At 37.2% G+C, this 18,509-nt stretch overlaps 2 pseudogenes; both read left to right on the forward strand.

Annotated features, from left to right (window-relative positions):
* Positions 1-6,195: 6,195 nt before the first annotated feature.
* On the forward strand, positions 6,196-8,817 carry LOC106341525 (annotated as a pseudogene).
* Positions 8,818-14,630: 5,813 nt separating this feature from the next.
* The window catches only part of LOC106338508, a 12,144-nt pseudogene continuing 8,265 nt past the window's right edge, over positions 14,631-18,509 (forward strand).

An 18,509-nucleotide genomic window follows, 5' to 3' on the forward strand; every position in this document is an offset into this window, starting at 1 on the left:
GGCATTGTCATCTTCAACTTCTTGTGTCCCTTTCGCTATTGATTACTTAATATCTGACTGAAACATTAAACCTTTAAAGAAAAGAGTATCAAAGTGCTCAGCATAATTTTACCAAAAAAAAAAAAAAAGTGCTCAGCATATCATATTAAAGGATGTTTTAGTTTACAATATGATCCTTTAATTTTGTGGTGAATTAATAGATGCACATTTACCTTTTATCAAAGATGTTCTTCTAATTCAACCACGTCTTCATCTGCATTGTTGTATGCTTTCTATTTTCGTCCTCTTTCTTTCTCTTTTCTTTGTCCTAAAGTCTTTGTTGGAGTGTCTCCTCCAATTCAGATCCACCATATCCACTCTTTCTTAAACCTTTCTATAACTCTAAACCGGTTCGGTGAAGGATGTTTTGCCAAAGAAGATAGCTTCACTAGGAAATATCAAATATGCTTTGTTGGTATCTGTTTCCTACAGATCAATTTCAGCACTGGCTCGGGACATTCCATACGACCCCAAATTTGCATTAAGATCATAGATCTTTCATACTTTGTTTTAGATAGATAGAAGTTCCTGTGATATTTGTTTATCCAATCTAAGAATATTTAAAAATATAGAAAAGCAAAAGATAGTGGGAAATGAAAATGATCGTGGGTTGTAGATCGTAAAAAACTGTTGTACATTACAATTTTTTTAGATCATTATCTTACTTAACTGATTTTCTTTAAAAAAAAATTACATATTTTTTCCATATGTCAGAAGGTGACGTGTACTTTATTATTATACTAGTATTTTCTCTCGTGCATTTGTTTGTGTAACTCTATACATCTGTTTTATAATTTACAATAGAAAATTTTATTTGGAAGTTTATGTAGTTTACAATGGAAATAAATGTTATTTATAGAGAAAATAAAATGTTATTTATAGAGTTATATTTGTTGTTAAACTTTAAAATAAAATTGAAATTTTGTTGTATATATATATTACAACAGTCAAATATGGACACAAGATGAATGGTTATATAATAATCTATTTCCCAAAACCAAAAAAGAACATTACATATGAAAAATCAAATTGAGAAAAAGCATATATTTTGTAATTAATTGATGTTAATATATTTTATAGTCTTTTTCTTTTATATTTGTTTTTGTTTCCTTATACTATACTGCATAATTTTAGTTTCTCACAGAAATTGCAAATGGAAAAAGGTAAAAGCAAAACTGTATCACCACACTTCTATGAGATTATTTACGCACACAATAAATAATAAGAAAAACCAACCTGATCAGGAGAGTTCTTTATCTAGAGAGTAGACATATTTTTTTTCTCATTTTATCTACCAGCCTAGTTTCTTAGATCCCATTTGTTGTCTTTTAACTATCCCCACATTTTCTTCTTGTGGTGATTTTTAAATTTCTTGTTTAGGTGAGACTCTGTTACTCTCCTTCTCTGAACTATTCATACAACAACAAATAAACATAGTTTAGCAAATCGAAAATTGATTTTGTCCATCTAAAAATATTATTACATATCTTTGTTTACCTTTACATTTTTCACTATAAAGTATGTAGTTTTTGTCAGTAACTAAAAAGTAAAAAAGTTATAGATAGATCAAAAGAGTAAAAAATTCATGAACAATAAAGTTATTTGAGAATGAAGAGTTTGGGTGTTTTTACTTTCACAAACCTGAGTTTTAATCATCGTCCTCCCATTTTGCAGTACGCTCTACCTATCAATCCATAGCAAACACTGTTCTTCTTTTGCTCATTTAGTTTTAAAAAAATATTTTGAATAATATTGTTGTGCAACTTGTTGGTGAGAAACTATTTTGATCTTCATTTAAAATTGTAGATTTGACTGTGTGAATACGATCATTAGAATTTTTTGATCTATAAGGAGAGAGAATCAATAGGGCTGTTGCAAAAAAGAAAGAAAGATAACTTACAATTTGTAAAGGAGGTAGAGTTGAATTTAAAATATATGGAAACTTGAGGGGTTGAAAGAGAAGATCATGGATGTAGTGTGAGAAATAATAGGGATTTTATTTTGTAAAAAAAAAAAGAAATTAATAGATATCAGTTGATAAACGATTTTATTTTAGCATTTGATTTCTTTTTTATTTACATTTTTTGTTTTTTTCTTTAAATTGTAACCTAATTTCCATGTGTCATAATTTTATTGGATAAGTGACTTGTGCTTTAGTATATAAGGGATAAGGGATCCGGTTAATTTCAAACCGGTGACTCGGTGAGTTGTTGTTTTCAACATACACATTACATCAGAAATGGGGCGGACAGAGCTTTAGAGCATGATTATCCCTAAATGGGTTTCTTAGGGGTTTTTTTTGTCTAAAAAAAAATAAAATTAAAAAGCAAACCAATCGCGGACCGCTACGAGTCAGTGGGGCCAGCGAACAGTATAAAAAACTCACTAAAATCAGTTCTTAATTAGTAGTTTTTGTAACCGATCCTTAAGGATTTTATGGAGTCCACGCATTAAAAACCTCGCTAAGGACCCATATAAACATGCTCTTAGTGGGTGCGTATGTGCCCCACCCTAAAAAAAAAAATTTCATTAATAATTAGTGTAAGTTTGTTCTAAGTATATATATGCTAAGCTTTTAGTTATAAGAAAATGGTTGTGTGACCCATACCAAAAGGCATCCTTGTTCCGCCATTGAAATGCCTATCTAACCCACGACACACATGCAGCTTTTTCTTTCTTTTACTTCCGACACATAAAAGTTCCTATTATAATTAAACATCAAATCAACATTTTAATATTTTGCACTCTATCTAAACCCTAGATTTAAAGAAACAAAACTTCTCGTTTATGTTAAATGCTAGTATTAAAAACAAAGTTAAAAATCCCTAAGATGAAGTAAATAAATGTGATTTTGGAAGAAGAAAGAGGGATCTCTTTCTTTAATATTTTTTCTCTCTCACTAAACACTCCTCGGTTTACCCGAACAGTTTGGAAGAAGAAAGAGTGATCTCTTCACTTCCATTGGTGGCAGGATTAGAAAAAAAGAAAGCAGCTGGTCAAACAGATTCTTGTCGAAAGAGGGGAAAATGACTATGATCAAGAGTATACTCTCTCCCATTCCGTCACATGCTATGAGCTGCTTTAGATTCTCAGTTTCCTTGTGTAAACGGATCCAATCCGCAGTTACTATATTATGGTGGGACGATCAGGATGGACAAAACAAAATGGCATGGGTTTTATGGGAAAAAATGACAAAGCCAAAAGACATCGGAGGTTTAGGATTTAGAGACTTCCAAGCTTTCAATGATGTTTTTCTAGGAAAATTGAGCCGGAGGATACTCAACAAACCTGAGCTCTTGATATCGAGGATCTTAATGGGGAAGTACTGCCCCTCGGAAAGCTCCAGGACGTGACACAAAAAACAGCAACTTTACACGGGTGGCACGGAATCCTGCTAGGCAGAGACATGGGATGGGTCGTCGGAAATGGCTCCTCTATAGAATCTGGGATGATGCGTGGCTCTGCCTCACTGCTCAACTGTGACCAACAGGACCAGCTACAGAAGCATCAGCAACGTGCACCGTTAACGACTTAGTTTATTGAAGGATCAAGAAGCTGGAATGTTGAGAAGATCCAACAACTGTTGCCACAATGGGAAGAGGTTATAAAAACCATCACACCAAGTGAATCAGGAGCTCCTGACAAGCAAATATGCCTGAGAAAACCTTCCGGTGAGTACACGAGAAAGTCATGATACCACACAGCTACAAAAGAGAGAACATAGGAAATGGAACCAAATGCGGAGGAAGCGGATCTAGAGTGGTTAAGGGTGTCTGGAATCTTCATGTTTCACCCAAGATAAATATGTTCCTATGGAAAATGTTTCAACAAGATTTGCCAGTGGGAGAAGTGCTTGCGATGAGAAACATCACCACCGAAAACCTTTGCCGGAGATGTGGTACATCTGAATCTATAGATCATTTTTTCTTACATTGTCCGTTTGCGAAGGAAGTTTGGCGAGCTGCCCCTTTTGCAACAAATTTTTAGTATAGAGGATTGATAGATTTAAAAATGTATGGCTAAATCTGTGTGGTAGAAGTTGTTTACCTCCTACAGGTCTCGTATCAGGACACCTAGTGCTTTGGATCCTGTGGCAGATCTGGTGTGCTCGAAACCAACTCATATTTGAAGGGAAGATTATGTCTGCAGAGGAAACTCTCACGAAAGCTGTGGTTATGGCAAGAGAATGGACTAACAGTCAAGAGAAGAAGAAGCACTTTCCATCCCACAAGAATCCAACTCGAACTCCAGATTTGCAGAACCATACAATCGTTAATACAGGCGGCGTGGCGAGCTACCAACCTTACTGCTGGTCTGGGATGGATGATGAAGGACCAGGAGGGCTCTCCGTGCTTCACATCAGCTGCTTATCATGTTGGATCTGCCCTGGTGGCGGAAGGCTTAGCTTTGAGGATGGCTCTCTCTTGTTGCAAGGAGAGAGGTATCAAACGACTACACTGCTTCTCGGACTCTGCTCAGCTCATCAAGGCAGTCAACAACGGTGAATCTTACCCACAGTTACACAGGATTGTTTCAGATGTATTTGCAATTCCTAGTTTTCTCGATGAACTCTTCTTTTTTGGATATCAAGAGAGAGAGACAGAGAGGCTGATAATCTAGCCAAACATTGTCTGGTTGACGCAGAAGCCTTTATGGCTGGAACCTAACCGCTTAAATGCATTAATATCAGTTTGTGTTTAAAAAAAAAAGTAAAAAAATGCGATAAAAAGAGAATGAAGGAGATTCCTCCTTGTCATCACATTCCTCCTTCATCAATTCACTTTATATAAAAACGTTTCTTCTCCTTAAATAACACATTTTAAGATTTTATCGAAAGAGATTGGATCGAGAAATTAAAATATTAAATCACGATCATGAAGCTCGTCTGGTCGCCAGAACTGCCTCTAAAGCTTACATCCACACTGTTAGATCTGTAAGAATACTCTAAATCAGTCATGCACATATTTTTTTACCATCTTCAGTTTCTGAGTTATCTTTTCTTGAAATACAATTTCTTGATGAATTTGTATATGAATTATACAAATTCAATGGTTATTACGATATTTTATGGTTATTTTGTGACGATGTGTCTGTAAGAGATTGTTGTTTAGATGTTCTTGATGTATATGAAACTAGAATCTTGATCAATTTTTTTAGTTTATATATATATATGTATATGTATCGCGGGTACGGCGGGATGGAACACGAGACTTATCGTCAAGAATTGTACACATAGAGATCCAATCGATACCAGTGTGGGACTTATCGCCATGGTCGTCCACACGAACCGGCACCGTGTTTGAGATAAGACATGCATGTCGTGAGATGGGTTTTTATTACCGTCGAAGAGGATCAGAATAGGCTTCCTAGCTAGCGGGTGGATTAAATACATTGATCCTCGGTCTGGAGAATTACATTTGTTCAAGTGTTAATAGAAAACGATTTGGGTAAGACCATAAAAGGATAAGTTCCCTTAGAACAACCTCATTCATGAATATCTCAATTTGGGGTTCTCAATTTCAAAACATTAATATTTTAATACCATATCATTAGATAATTGAATTTAAATTATTTAGAAAAGATTAGATAGTTTTAAGCCAGGGCAATAGAGTTTCTAAAGAAGCTTTCATATAATTTTTTTAAAAATATTGAGACACTCTCTTTTAGATGTTTTAAGTTGCTCTAATTCGAACTAGTTTGGTCAAAAACTTTGGAGTTTGTTTTTTTGTCAAACTTCAAAATAATTCGTCTTAAAGATTTAAATGTTAAATATTTGTACGAAATTATCCCAAAAGGGAAACACAAACAACTGTATGTCTAATAAAAATCAGAGACTCATATTTCTTTGCATATTAAAATAATGTACTCAATAATATTTAGATTCATTTTTTTACAAAAAAAAATATATTATCTATTTCTATGTAAGTACATATGCAAAAAAAAGGAAGCACAATACAGAATTCAAAATTTCTAAGGCCAAAAGGAAATAAATTAAAATAGTCAACAATAAATAAAACTACTTAATTAATATGACTAAACATCAATTTCTTCATGTCTTTCATAAGCTTCGTTTTCATTTTTTAATACCTCCCATTGTCTCAGCGTTAAGACTCTCTGGCTTTAGTTTTTTCTCTCATCTTCTTTTATTTAAAAGCCATGAAGAGACAGTCATCATTATCGTCATCATCATCGCCTGATGCAAAAATCAGAAAGCTACAAAATCCTATCGTTGACGATGATTGTATCAGCGAACTCCCAGACGATCTATTACGAATGATCCTTTCAAAATTGTCCACTGAAGAAGCGGTGAAGACAATTCTCTTATAATCACTATGGATGGATCTGTGGAAATGGAGACCTCATTTCGTCTTGGATATGAAAAGGATCTTGGATAAAACCCCTACCGAACTTTGGCACCACGTTTCCACTCAGTTGGCTAGTTCAATGGACAAGGTTCATAATTTTTATTCTGTTCATTTCTCTTCTTTTAGATTTCATTTCAATAGATGCCAAAAAAAAAAAGATTTCATTTCAATCATTTTTATAAAGATTTTGTATATAAAATAATACACAAATAGGTCGCTCTATAAACTGATGTTTGGATAGACGTAGTGCCTTGCAGATTTGTAGTATTAAAATGTTATATGTTGATTAGATCTATGAAGTAATATGCGATAAAATACTATACTCTTTAAATACATTATTGATTATTCAGAATTTTGTAAGGTTATTTTATTAGATTCAGTGGCAAATTATAAAATAAGATGAATAAAAGCAGTATTATGTGTAGAAAATATTGAAATTTTTAGAAATTGACTTTCAATTTCGTAAAAAAAAATTTCAAAAAAATAAAAAATTTCGTAAAAATGTTTTGTTATAAATTTTGACAATTTAAATTTATATTATGATTTTGCTAGTATAATAAATATTTTTTTAGTTAAAATCAAAACTACGGATAAAACTGAAATTTGATTAAAACTATATATTTCTTAGGACAAAAAGGGATCTTAATACAACAATTTCTAAAAATATGATCAATGGGCTTGAAAGAGAGTAAAGACTAAAGAGTAGAGAGTTAGACTCTAGAAAAAGTGATGTGTTGCATTTACGACCCCCACAGATTAAATACACATACAATTATACAAAATCTATGCACAAACTAGACAACATTCTTTAAAATTTATAAATAGGTTTTGATAGACAACTTCTATTGCATGCATGCAGATGTTTGTACATATATAGCATATGAAATTTACACCTGTACCATTTAAAAAAAAATTATAATCATTTAATTTTGTGGTTTCTGAAGACTTTTAGAAAACACCGCGCCGACCTGGAGAGCTGCATTATCACATCCCAATGTTATGATGGTACGCTTCAAAATTGGATCCAACATGCGATTCGTGTGAAACACACAAAAGATCTCACACTAAACTACATTCATGGTCGTAAGAGACGTTACAGAGGAACTCATTTGCTCGACATGCTCCCAGAAATATTTTCCCATCATAGCCTCACTTCACTGTCACTTAGTGGATACAGTCTACTAAGTACACGTTCCTTCAATAATTGTGGGAATCTCAAGACCCTCAAGCTTTTAAACATGGTACTCATTCGGGTTAGTACCCTTAGCACCGTTTTGGAAGCTTGCTCCTCCCTCGAGGTGATTGTGATGCAAATCGCTTTCTTAACCGGGTTTGGTTTGAAGATCGAGAACAAAAATTTGAAGTTCTTGCAAGTGACTTTCCCTTACTATGTTGAGAGGATTGAAGTGAATGCACCCTGTCTAGATGTTCTAGACATCAGGGATATCAAATGTCAGAGCAAGAATAACTTCATCCTCACTGATCCGAACAACCAGTTTAACAGAAACCATTGGTTTTCTAGGTGTGTTTATCGTCCTCACATCAGCTATAATGTATCAGAACTTGCTCAGGTACACAATTATTCTTATATTAAAATAATAATCTTTTTTTTTTTTTTTTTTTTTTTTTGAACACATATTAAAATAATAATCTATTACTCAAATTTTAAACGGTTTTGGAAACTACACCGGGAGAGAAAAACCAATTAAAACGAATATGTATATATATTATATATAGAGTTTGACAACTAATAAAAAACAAATCACCAACTTGTGTGGATATAATATATAGATAGGTATATAGTTTGACATGTATGAGTTTTATGAATCATAGGAGACCAGAAACATTTGGCATGAACTCCTGGTGAGTGACTTTCATGGTATGACGACAAGGCATGGAACTTTATCGGTGAGTGTAGACATAACTAGTCCTAAAGAAGTGAAGATATTGAAGGAACTTTTGCTTATGTGGACTACTTACACAATGATAGAGCTTGAGATCTTGTTCAAGGTATACATTCATGTCATGGTTGAATTCTCATTACTTGGATAATGTTTGATCACTTCTCTCACTCATTTATCATAATTTCATTTTAGACCAACAATGCTTCTAGAGAAGAAGAAGGTGAATGTTATAGTGACGGCATAGCAAATGAGAAGTTGTGGGAGGATGCAACCCGTTCCCTTACGCTGATTTTCGGGTTTATAATGTGTGGATGTATAACTTTAATGGTTCGAGTAAGGAAGAGTTTGCGTTTGCTTCACGTTTTGTGATGCAAAAGACTGTAATGATGAAGATGATGATCGAGACCTCGTCCTATCCACCGATGAAGAAGTTAGAGATAGAAGCAGCTGTGGCCAAGCTAGTGGAACTTCCTAAAGGTAATGAAGATCTTAGTATTGAGTGCTTCTGATGGAAGTTTGATTCCAGTTTTTCCATAATCCATTTCTAGAATAACTATAAACATGATGCTAGCTTTTTTCTTTGTTAGTAAGGATTATATGGTTTTGAATTTTGGATTATTATATTCCGAATTTATGTGACAAAGGATTGAGATTATGCTTTGTCTTAATTTTAATATTATATGATCTGTTTCATCGTGCTCTTCTTTTGGTTAATGTTTTCTCAAATGTGGATTATGTTATAAACTTATGATAGAAAGTATTTGTGGTTATAAATCTTTGGGGGATTTAGTTTAGGTTTTGACTTCAATTTTTTTGTCCATAAATTAGATTTAAAAAGAAGATTGAAAATGATAAAATTTAAGACTTTTGTTACTAATGTAAACATGTTTTTGTTTGTTAATAAAAATATTAACACTGAAAACAAACTGTTTAGAACAAAAGCTTTTTGAAGAAGGTGATTGTAGATCTTAAAATCTACACTAAGTATTTGATAGTGATCGGAAGTTTAATCTGGAGAAGAAAAAGGATGTGGGCAACGATATCCTTAGAACACAACGATATAATCAGGAATGAGTCAGCGAAAATGGACTATATTCGAAGGTCGAATATCATAAAGATCTCGGGAAAGAGAAGATCGTGACTGAACTCGAGAACGAGCTGCCTACGTGCCCGTCGTGGGATCAAGTCTAAACGTAGTTCGATTATCATCATATTGAAAGGGATGTCGGATTTATCGGTCTTGAGAAAGACGTCGGGTTTGTCGGTCTCGATCGATACATCAAGTTCGTCGGTTCTCAGGAGAGACATCGAGTTCGTCAGTTCTCTGAAGACGTCGGTTTTTATCTCTTACCATCTCGGGCAAGATGTCGTTTACCTCCGTTAGAACGAGACCTCATTTACGAATAGGGAACAAGTTGAACTCGAGACGGTCAATTACGATCTCGTTAGATCGTGCATGATACGAAGGATAAGTCTTGTTCTTCAACAAACGTAGAGACGTATTGGAGTGATAGAGAAACGTGTATGATGATGTGTAGTAAACCCTTCGTCTTATTGATCTATGTTAACGCATGGAGCCTGGATTCACTAAGTGCACACGTCTCCTCTCTTAATAATAATGGTAATGGATGGTGTTTTATTTGTCGTTGTGAGCCTCTGTAAGCTCTCTTGGAAGATAGCCTTATAAATCAATTGCTTTGTCTTTTTATAAGGGTTTCAAGGTGTTGCACGTGCTTCCTAAAATTCAGTCTTTGACCTCTTCTTATGTCCATGTGAGTCTGAGAGATAGGTAACTAACTTTTGATTTCGTCTTTGACGTTTAATAACAACACGAGACTTGGTGATGAATTATTGTCCCACAATAATCTCTATAATAACATATAATTATAGTACAAATCATGGTCCAACATTTGCCCCCCAGTTCTTCAAGCGAGGTGACAAGGTTGGAGAATGGAAAAGCTTTTTAATAACCAAAACGAAGTCGTTTGCCATTTGATAGCAAGATCGCGCAAAAGAAAGATTGCATTGAGCTTTTAGTCTTGGTTCCTTCGTGATCAAAATGCGAGTTTGATCTTAGCTGTATTGTAGCAAGTCGTTTGAGAATCTTTTGATCATTGGGTAATCGAATTCGTTTATGCTCTTGGGTCGGGATAAGAGCTCGATATAGTATGTCGAAAATGTTGCACAAAATATGGAAAGTGGATCAAGTTCGTGGCATTAAAGGTAAAAGGTCGAGCTGGTTGACAAAGTTGCTGATTCTGAGAAGTACAGTGAGTTCCTTTGATCTCTCGTGGTAGGTTGAACTCGAATGATGAATATGTTTATCGAGTCTGTTTTTTATTTATGAGTAATTTGATGGGAATCCGGTCGCTTATTTCGCATTGATTCAGGCTTATGTCAGTATTTCGTGTTTTGTGTAAAGGTGTTGGTGATATATATATATAGTCCCAACGAATCATAAAGTCAATGCAAAATGATTGGCTACACATAGAGAGTCGAACGTTTATTTTGGTTCGACTATAGGAGCAATTTATATCGCTCATCCTCGAGATGTTTTGCGAGATAGAAACTGATCAGGAATCTAACTCGCGGGCCCGTGGTGGCCAAAGGATGTGGAACATATGTCGTTTTTGACACGGAGGATGGTTCAGGTCGATGAGAATTTGGGTCGTTTGAGACCATGTGGTAAAACTCGCTAAGTGTTTGAGCTTGTTTAAAGTTGAAAATAGAGTTCGGTACGATTTCGTGCCAATCGACATGGGCGTGTTCCGGTCTTGGTGACTGCAAGCTGGCGGAGAATAAATGGTGTTGGGTGTTTGGTTACGTGTTCCTTGCGTAGCGGCTGAGAGGTCGAGGTATTCAAACTGTGAATTATTGACTTGATTTGTGCAGAACTCGTAGTACGCGATCGCGAATCATATCGCACTCACTGCCTCATGCGATCTTGGAATACTTCAGTATGGTTTTTCTGGATTTATCGTTTTCATTCACAGGAAATGATTTCGTGGTCGGAGTCTCTAAGTGATGTTCTCAGTCTTATGTTGTTCGTAACTTTCCATGTTTCGATCGTTTGAGGTCGGGCTACTTCTATGGTGGATGGCTTTTTTCATAATGAAGGGGATGGATTATCGCTTGAGGAGTGTGGAGAACAAGGCTCGAGCCTTCATTGCGTCTCTCCGGTATTTTTCTCTCGATCTTCATGATATCAGGCTCGATATCTTTCCGGTGGCACGATAAGAGCTTGTTCGAAAATACATTATCAATCTGAGAGAAATGTTTCATTGCTCCTTGACTTTAACTCTTTGGGAATTATGTTTGCTAGTCTTCCGGAAGCGTTAAACTTCGTTGGTCGTCGAGCTGGTAAGGTTCCTTGGATATACGGCGCGTTGTTTTCATGGAGTGAGATGCATTTTCGACTCCTTGAGCTGCCCTTCGAAATCATGTTATTTAGAGATCCGGCTTGTTATTTTCTGGGGGAGATGTTCTGTACCTGCTGCTCACGTTATCCGAGCTTTCCGGAGATTGGATTTGACCCGCTTACCAGAGGAGGGCGATTTCTTGACCCTTCGTGTTTCATGAGGTCGTTAGAGGTCAAATTCGTTTGTCTTTTAATTTGGATGCAAGATCTATTTCTTCTTAATGTTGGTGGATCTGTGTCTTATACGGATCGTATCCACATCATTAGGATTTCGGGAGCTTAGTAGCTCGAGGAATTCCGTGGTTTTGTTGGTCGGCTAAATTGATTGGAGCGTGAACTGGTGGGTTTTGTGTTTGAGCCAGCCGATCCAATCTTTTCAGTCCGCTTAGACTCATGATGTGGTGGTTTGATTATGATGGAGGTGATTTCCAGAAGTTTCTTCGGTCTAGTAATTTACGGATCGTGAGATGGAAACTTTGGGAGCACCTGGAGATTCTTGGTGGCTCGATCCTGTTCGTGGTATGGGTTGTGATCTATGACTTTAGATTGGTTCCTTGGGCGCCTGAGAGCTTCAATTTGATGTGTCGCGAGATCTCTTTCGTTTGTTTTAAACGACTTACTAAATTTTGTTGTGTGAGTCCTTGGCTCTTTGATTTGTCTTTTGGATTGGTGAACACGCATCACAGCTTGTCATCCTCTTCGAGAGTATGTTCCCAAGAAGTCGGTCGATCGGGGATTGTAATCAATCATTCCAGGTTGGGATAGCGATCTCGTTATCTCTTCGATTTCCAAATACACAAATCGAGGTTATGAAAGTCGTTTGTAATTAATGCTTGTCAACGTCCAAAGGGGGCTCAAGGTATCGTGTTTGATATCATTGAGATTCTTGCTCCTTTATGATCATTTATTATTTGATGATTCACCTTGCTGTGCGGCGAGTTCGTTTACTTCGTTGAAGACAATTATCAGCGTAAATTCTTGTCTTAGAAGGGTTTTGTTGAAACTCGTCCTTTGAATGCGTCGTAAAAGATTGCGCCAATAGAATTTCCAATGTCGATCATTACTCGGGAGAGCTCGTTTCCCCTGACTTTGAGGAGTATGGTTAGAGCGTCGCCGTGTGGTATATCGAGCTTGACAGTTTCATGTGCTTAGAGTGTCATTTCGTGGTCGGGGCCGGAAATAAGTTATCGGGTTTTGATGCTGTTTCCGGCCCTTCCCTCGTAAGCTTTAAATGATTTGATCGAGTAACATAATTTTGATTCTCCATAAATCGAGTCGGTTCGCTCATTTGGTTGGTCGCATCTCTTCATTGCTAGGTGATGCCATTTTTTGTTGGGTAGTGCCCTTGCCCCCCAGACAGGTTGTGGTCATATGACTTCAAGCTGTTTTTCAGGTGGGTTTTCACTTTTTTTTTTTTTGGGAAATAGGCTTCTCGAGGATTCGACTCAGACTCTGAGCGTTCTTCGAGCTCGTTTTTCTTTTGGGTCTAAGTTGTCGTACCATAGTTGGTATGCTGGTTCGATCTCGACATTTCGGTTTGGATCTCTGACGTTTTGATTGCCAGTTTGCGATGGCACGAGGTGTATGGTCGATTTCTGATTTGGTTAGCTATTGACCTCGTAAGCATTTGATGTTTTCGGCGAAGAAGTGGTAATTTTTCGGCTTCTTTCTATGTGATTTTGGAATGCTCCGGCATTGGTGAATTTTCTCGGGTCTCCCCTTTGTTGTTTAAGCTGGCGAATTCGTGAGGTATATTTCCCTCTGTTATGTTCCGTTAACAAGTAGGTCGGTGGCCTGAGTGAGATATGAGTTTATGGCCACTAGGAATCCATTCTCGGGATATCTAGAATTCGTGGGAGGCTCTTGAGGTTGTGGTTCACACCGAGTTTCTATGGGTGTTAACTAGCGGGTTCTTGCGTTCTCAGCACCTTGTTTGTACCTCTTTTAGAGCTGTGAAGCTCAAACTCCGATGAGCCGTCTCAGGTCGAGGTGTCGCCCTCTACATTTCTTCGACTTCAAATCGGACAGATCGGGAGCTGGAAAACTCGGGGGGTTTCGAATGGTTCGGATCTCGGGTTTTGGCGAGCTCGTGAGCGATTCTCAGTCTGATGGAATGCGTTATGCATTTGACCCATCAAGCGGTGGTAAGATTTTTTGTCGTCTTTGCAATTCTCTCTCATGGAGCATAGGAACTATCTCTTCGTCCTGTTCTATGATCCAAATGATGGAGGAATTGATTAATCGTCTCCACAACATAGTGATGGAAATGGAAGGTTCTGTAGTCATTCTTTTCACTCTATAAGAGGTCTTTCGTTCAATTAAATAAGAGTCGGTATTTTTTCATAAATCCATGGTGAGAAACGTTGATGGTCTTCGTCTCTTTAGCTCCCAAATTATTTCTATGAGAAAGTTGAATCATCTGTGACACCCGTCGTAGATATCGACTTCTTTGCCGACTAAGGTGCACGCACGGGTTAATGTGGGAGTCACCACGAGGTGCCCTATTAATTTCTTGCAAAGAATCCGCTTATTGGGTATGGTCTCATTGACCAAAGACACTAACAATAATATTTAGAAACTGTGAGTAGTACGAGGAAATAGTTTCCAAGATCGGATTTAGTAATTATTACTTTTTGAACAATAAAATATGGAATATGACACTTAGCTCATTATGTGAATTCCCGATTGATGGCCGGTGCTAAGCAATCAATTGATAGTGGGAGAACAAAGCTTAGGAGACAAGAAAGAACTAGATCGTGATGAGACTTGCTCGGGTCTAATCGTACAAGGACAGCAAAGGTCTCTGGTTGGCTAAAATAACTCCAGGCCTCGAGCTGTGGTGGTCGATGACGTCAGAGGTCGCAATACGTTGTTCTTAGTGGTGATTGCATCACTTCTCTTTCGATGGTAAAGTGCACGAGCGTGGGAGAGATTGAAGAAGAAGATGGTACAATAATGGTGGCTCATCCCTCCTTTATCGTGATGACGGCATATTTCATGGGACTGGGTCGCTACACCATCGTTATGGGGAAGGCACGTATGTCTCAAATCTTTTGTTTTCGATTAGCTTTTTGTCTTCTTCAAGGTGGGGGATCCATGTTATGATAATAATATATCTGTTTATAGTTGTTTCTATCCTCCAACGTGGTGTCTTGTTGAGCGGTCTTTTAAGAGCTCGCACTCTTTTTTTTTGGGAATTGGAGGAATCTGATTTCTTGGCGCCTCTTTGATCTCGAATCTTGAGAATAGGATGTAGTTAGTTCTTGTACAAAGTCCAGGTGCGCTCTAGATATTGTAATTCGATCTCTTCAAGATTCGTCCTCACTTCTGATCATTTATTGATCGAGGAAGTCGTTGCTTTGCGCGTGGCAAATTCGTTTTCTTTTCTTCGTTTTGTTCTAAGACCATATAGTGTTGATATTCGTTTGACAGATCGATCTCGGGCTCGCTGAACTCGGGACGTCGGGCAATCAGATTTCATCATCGGTCTGCTATGGTTTGAGGGTGTTATCCGTGAAACTCGACGAGGTGAATTACTTTTTTATCAGTAATGGAGATTCGATTTGGCTGAGGTCGGAATCAGACGTCATGTTTCGTTTCTCATTTATGATATAGCAAGATCAATGCCACCGTAGTGTGATGGCTCGTTTGGTGCGGTATCGGACGCCATATGAGATGGATCCATTTTCGTGCTTACAAGCCTTAGATCGGGTTCGTAGCAAGGATGTTTTTCGTTTCTCTTCCCCACAGTCGGCGCCCAAATGTAGATCCTAAAATCTACACTAAGTATTTGATACTGTTCGGGAGTTTAATCTGGGGAAGAAAAAGGATGTGGGCAACGATATCGTTAGAACACAACGATATAATCAGGTATGAGTCGGCGAAAATGGACTATATTCGCAGGTCGAATATCATAAAGATATCGGGAAAGAGAAGATCGTGACTGAAATTGAGAACGAGCTGCCGACGTACCCGTCGTGGGATCAAGTCTAAACGTATTTCGATTATCATCATATCGAAAGGGATGTCGGTTTCATCGGTCTTGAGAAAGACATCAGGTTTGCCGGTCTCGATCGATACATCAAGTTCTTCGGTTCTCAGGAGAGACATCGAGTTCGTCAGTTCTCTGAAAACGTCGGTTTTTATCTCTTACCATCTCGGGCGAGATGTCGTTTACCTCCTTTAGAACGAGACATCATTCACGAATAGGGAATGAGTTGAGCTCGAGACGGTCAATTACGATCTCGTTAGATCGTGCATCGTACGAAGGATAAGTCTTGTTCTTCAACAAACGTAGAGACGTATTGGAGTGATAGAGAAACGTGTATGATGATGTGTAGTAAATCCTTCGTCCTATTGATCTATGTTAACGCATGGAGCCTGGATTCACTAAGTGCACACGTTTCCTCTCTTAATAATAATGGTAATGGATGGTGTTTTATTTGTCGTTGTGAACCTCCGTAAGCTCTCTTGGAAGATGGCCTTATAAATCAATTGATTTGTCTTTTTATAAAGGTTTCAAGTTGTTGCACGTACTTCCTAAAATTCAGTCTTTGACCTCTTCTTATGTTCATGTGAGTCCGAGAGATCGGTAACTAACTTTTGATTTCGTCTTTGACGTTTAATAACAACACGCCTTGGTGATGAATTATTGTCCCACAATAATCTCTATAATAACATATAATTATAGTAGAAGTGATTTGGTACAAATCATGGTCCAACAGTGATCATCGTATATATAAACTCTATTTAAGAAGATGAACAAATGTGTAACCAACAAAGCTTAATTTTATAGGATAACCTTTTTAACTTTAATGGTTCGAGTAAGGAAGAGTATAATGACACTACACAGTGCCAAAAGTGAAAGCATCATCCTTCAAGTAGTAGATTTCTCCTTCAAATTGCTCATTTCCAGGGTCTCACTGTATCCTGCGCATTGTTGTTTGAAGATCAAAGTCATCTTCTTCTTCAGCATTACTAGGAATCAAAGTCTGGCTTGGAAGGGTATTCAAGTCCCTGCAGCTCAGGCATCCTCCTCAGGAATAAAGAAAGGAGAGATAATAATAGTAATTAAAACGGAATAGTTTATAACCCCTAAGATCAATCAGACCCCACAGAAAGAGACATCTGCTGAATATATCCATCATCGCTAGTTTGATTAGAAAACGTAATATCTCTAACGATCTTTTTTTTTTTGAGCATTTTGTTTATCTCTAACCATCTTAATGACATGATATTACATTTTACTTGTTAGCACAAATTTACAATTTCCATGATCAAACTAGTTATATAAACATTTTCCTAAAAACTTTGAAAAAGTTATAAGTTTTACGAAAAAAAAAGTTTTTGGTTTCTATCTTTTTAAAACAAGTATTTGACAAAAAAAAAAGATTATAAAAACCATGTTTGGCAGAATGAAAAAAACAGAGAATTAAAAAAATGTTGTGAAACTAGAGAATAGAATCTATGTTTCTGTATTATTTATAAACATAAGGAGTCCTTTATATATAGTGAATTACATCGTCATAGAATAATGGAAAGACTAAAGAACGGAAATACAAATATGGAAAGAGTACAAATCATAATCTAATAAGGAAAAGGCAAGATGTCGATTCTCTCTCTCTCTCCTCACGGTAGACTCTCTCTCTCTCCGCACGGTCGACTCTCTCTCTCTCTAGCATTGGGCCGGTTATGAACCGGGCCGGTTATGAACCGGGCCGGTTATGGACATCCACAATATGATTTATAACACTCTCCTTTGGATGCCATAACCATACAGCGATTGTAATACGCTTTAGATGTTGTCTAATTAAAACATTACCAGGAAAACCCAGTGGGACAAAACCATGGTGAAGGAAAAAGAGTACAACACGTATTACTCCCCCTATTCTGAACAACTCGTGGCTGGCCTCATGAACAGCCAAGATCTCCAAATGGTTTGAAGATGTGGCCACGATCGTCTGCTTCATGGAACGCCATGATATGGCCGTTCCACCATGTGTGAAAACATAGCATGTCTGTGATCGAGCATTGTGTGGATCCGAAAGATAACCTGCATCAGCAAAATCAACTAAACCTTCTTTGTTTTGGTTAGTATAAAATAAACCCAAGTCTTTCGTTCCTTGCAAATAACGAAGAACATGTTTAATCACGTTCCAGTGCCTTTGGGTTGGATAAGAGCTTAATCTAGACAATAGATTCACTGCAAAATATATATTTGATCGTGTGACTAGCCAGATACATCAAAGCTCCTGTGGCACTGAAATATGGCACTTCGGGACCAAGGACATCTTTATCGTCCATCTTAGGACGGAACGGATCAGTGTCCAGGCCGAGGGACCTCACGACCATGGGGCTAGATAATGGTGAGACTCGGCCATGTTGAATCTCTTGAGTACTTTTCTGTATATGTCATTTGATGCACAAGAATTTCATTTCTTATGTACTCAAGCTGTAATCCTAAACAAAACTTTGTTTTTTTCAAGATCTTTCATCTCGAATTCTTTCTTAAGATAATCAACTGTTTGGGAAATCTCTCCAGAGGTTCCTAGGATATTTAAATCATCAACATACACTGCTATAATCACAAAGCCCTGGCCGAATTTCTTTATAAAGAAACAAGGGCTGATCGGATCATTCTTGTATCCTTCTCTCTCTAGGTACTCGACTGGTTTAACATCATATGTTGTCCGGACTATTGGTCCAAAGACATCTCTCTTCTTTAAAGAGTTTAACTCCACGTTTATAGCTTCTTTCCATTTGATCCAATCTGATCGTTGAGTG

This window comes from Brassica oleracea, chromosome C4 (assembly GCF_000695525.1).
Source record: "Brassica oleracea var. oleracea cultivar TO1000 chromosome C4, BOL, whole genome shotgun sequence".
NCBI lineage: Eukaryota > Viridiplantae > Streptophyta > Magnoliopsida > Brassicales > Brassicaceae > Brassica > Brassica oleracea.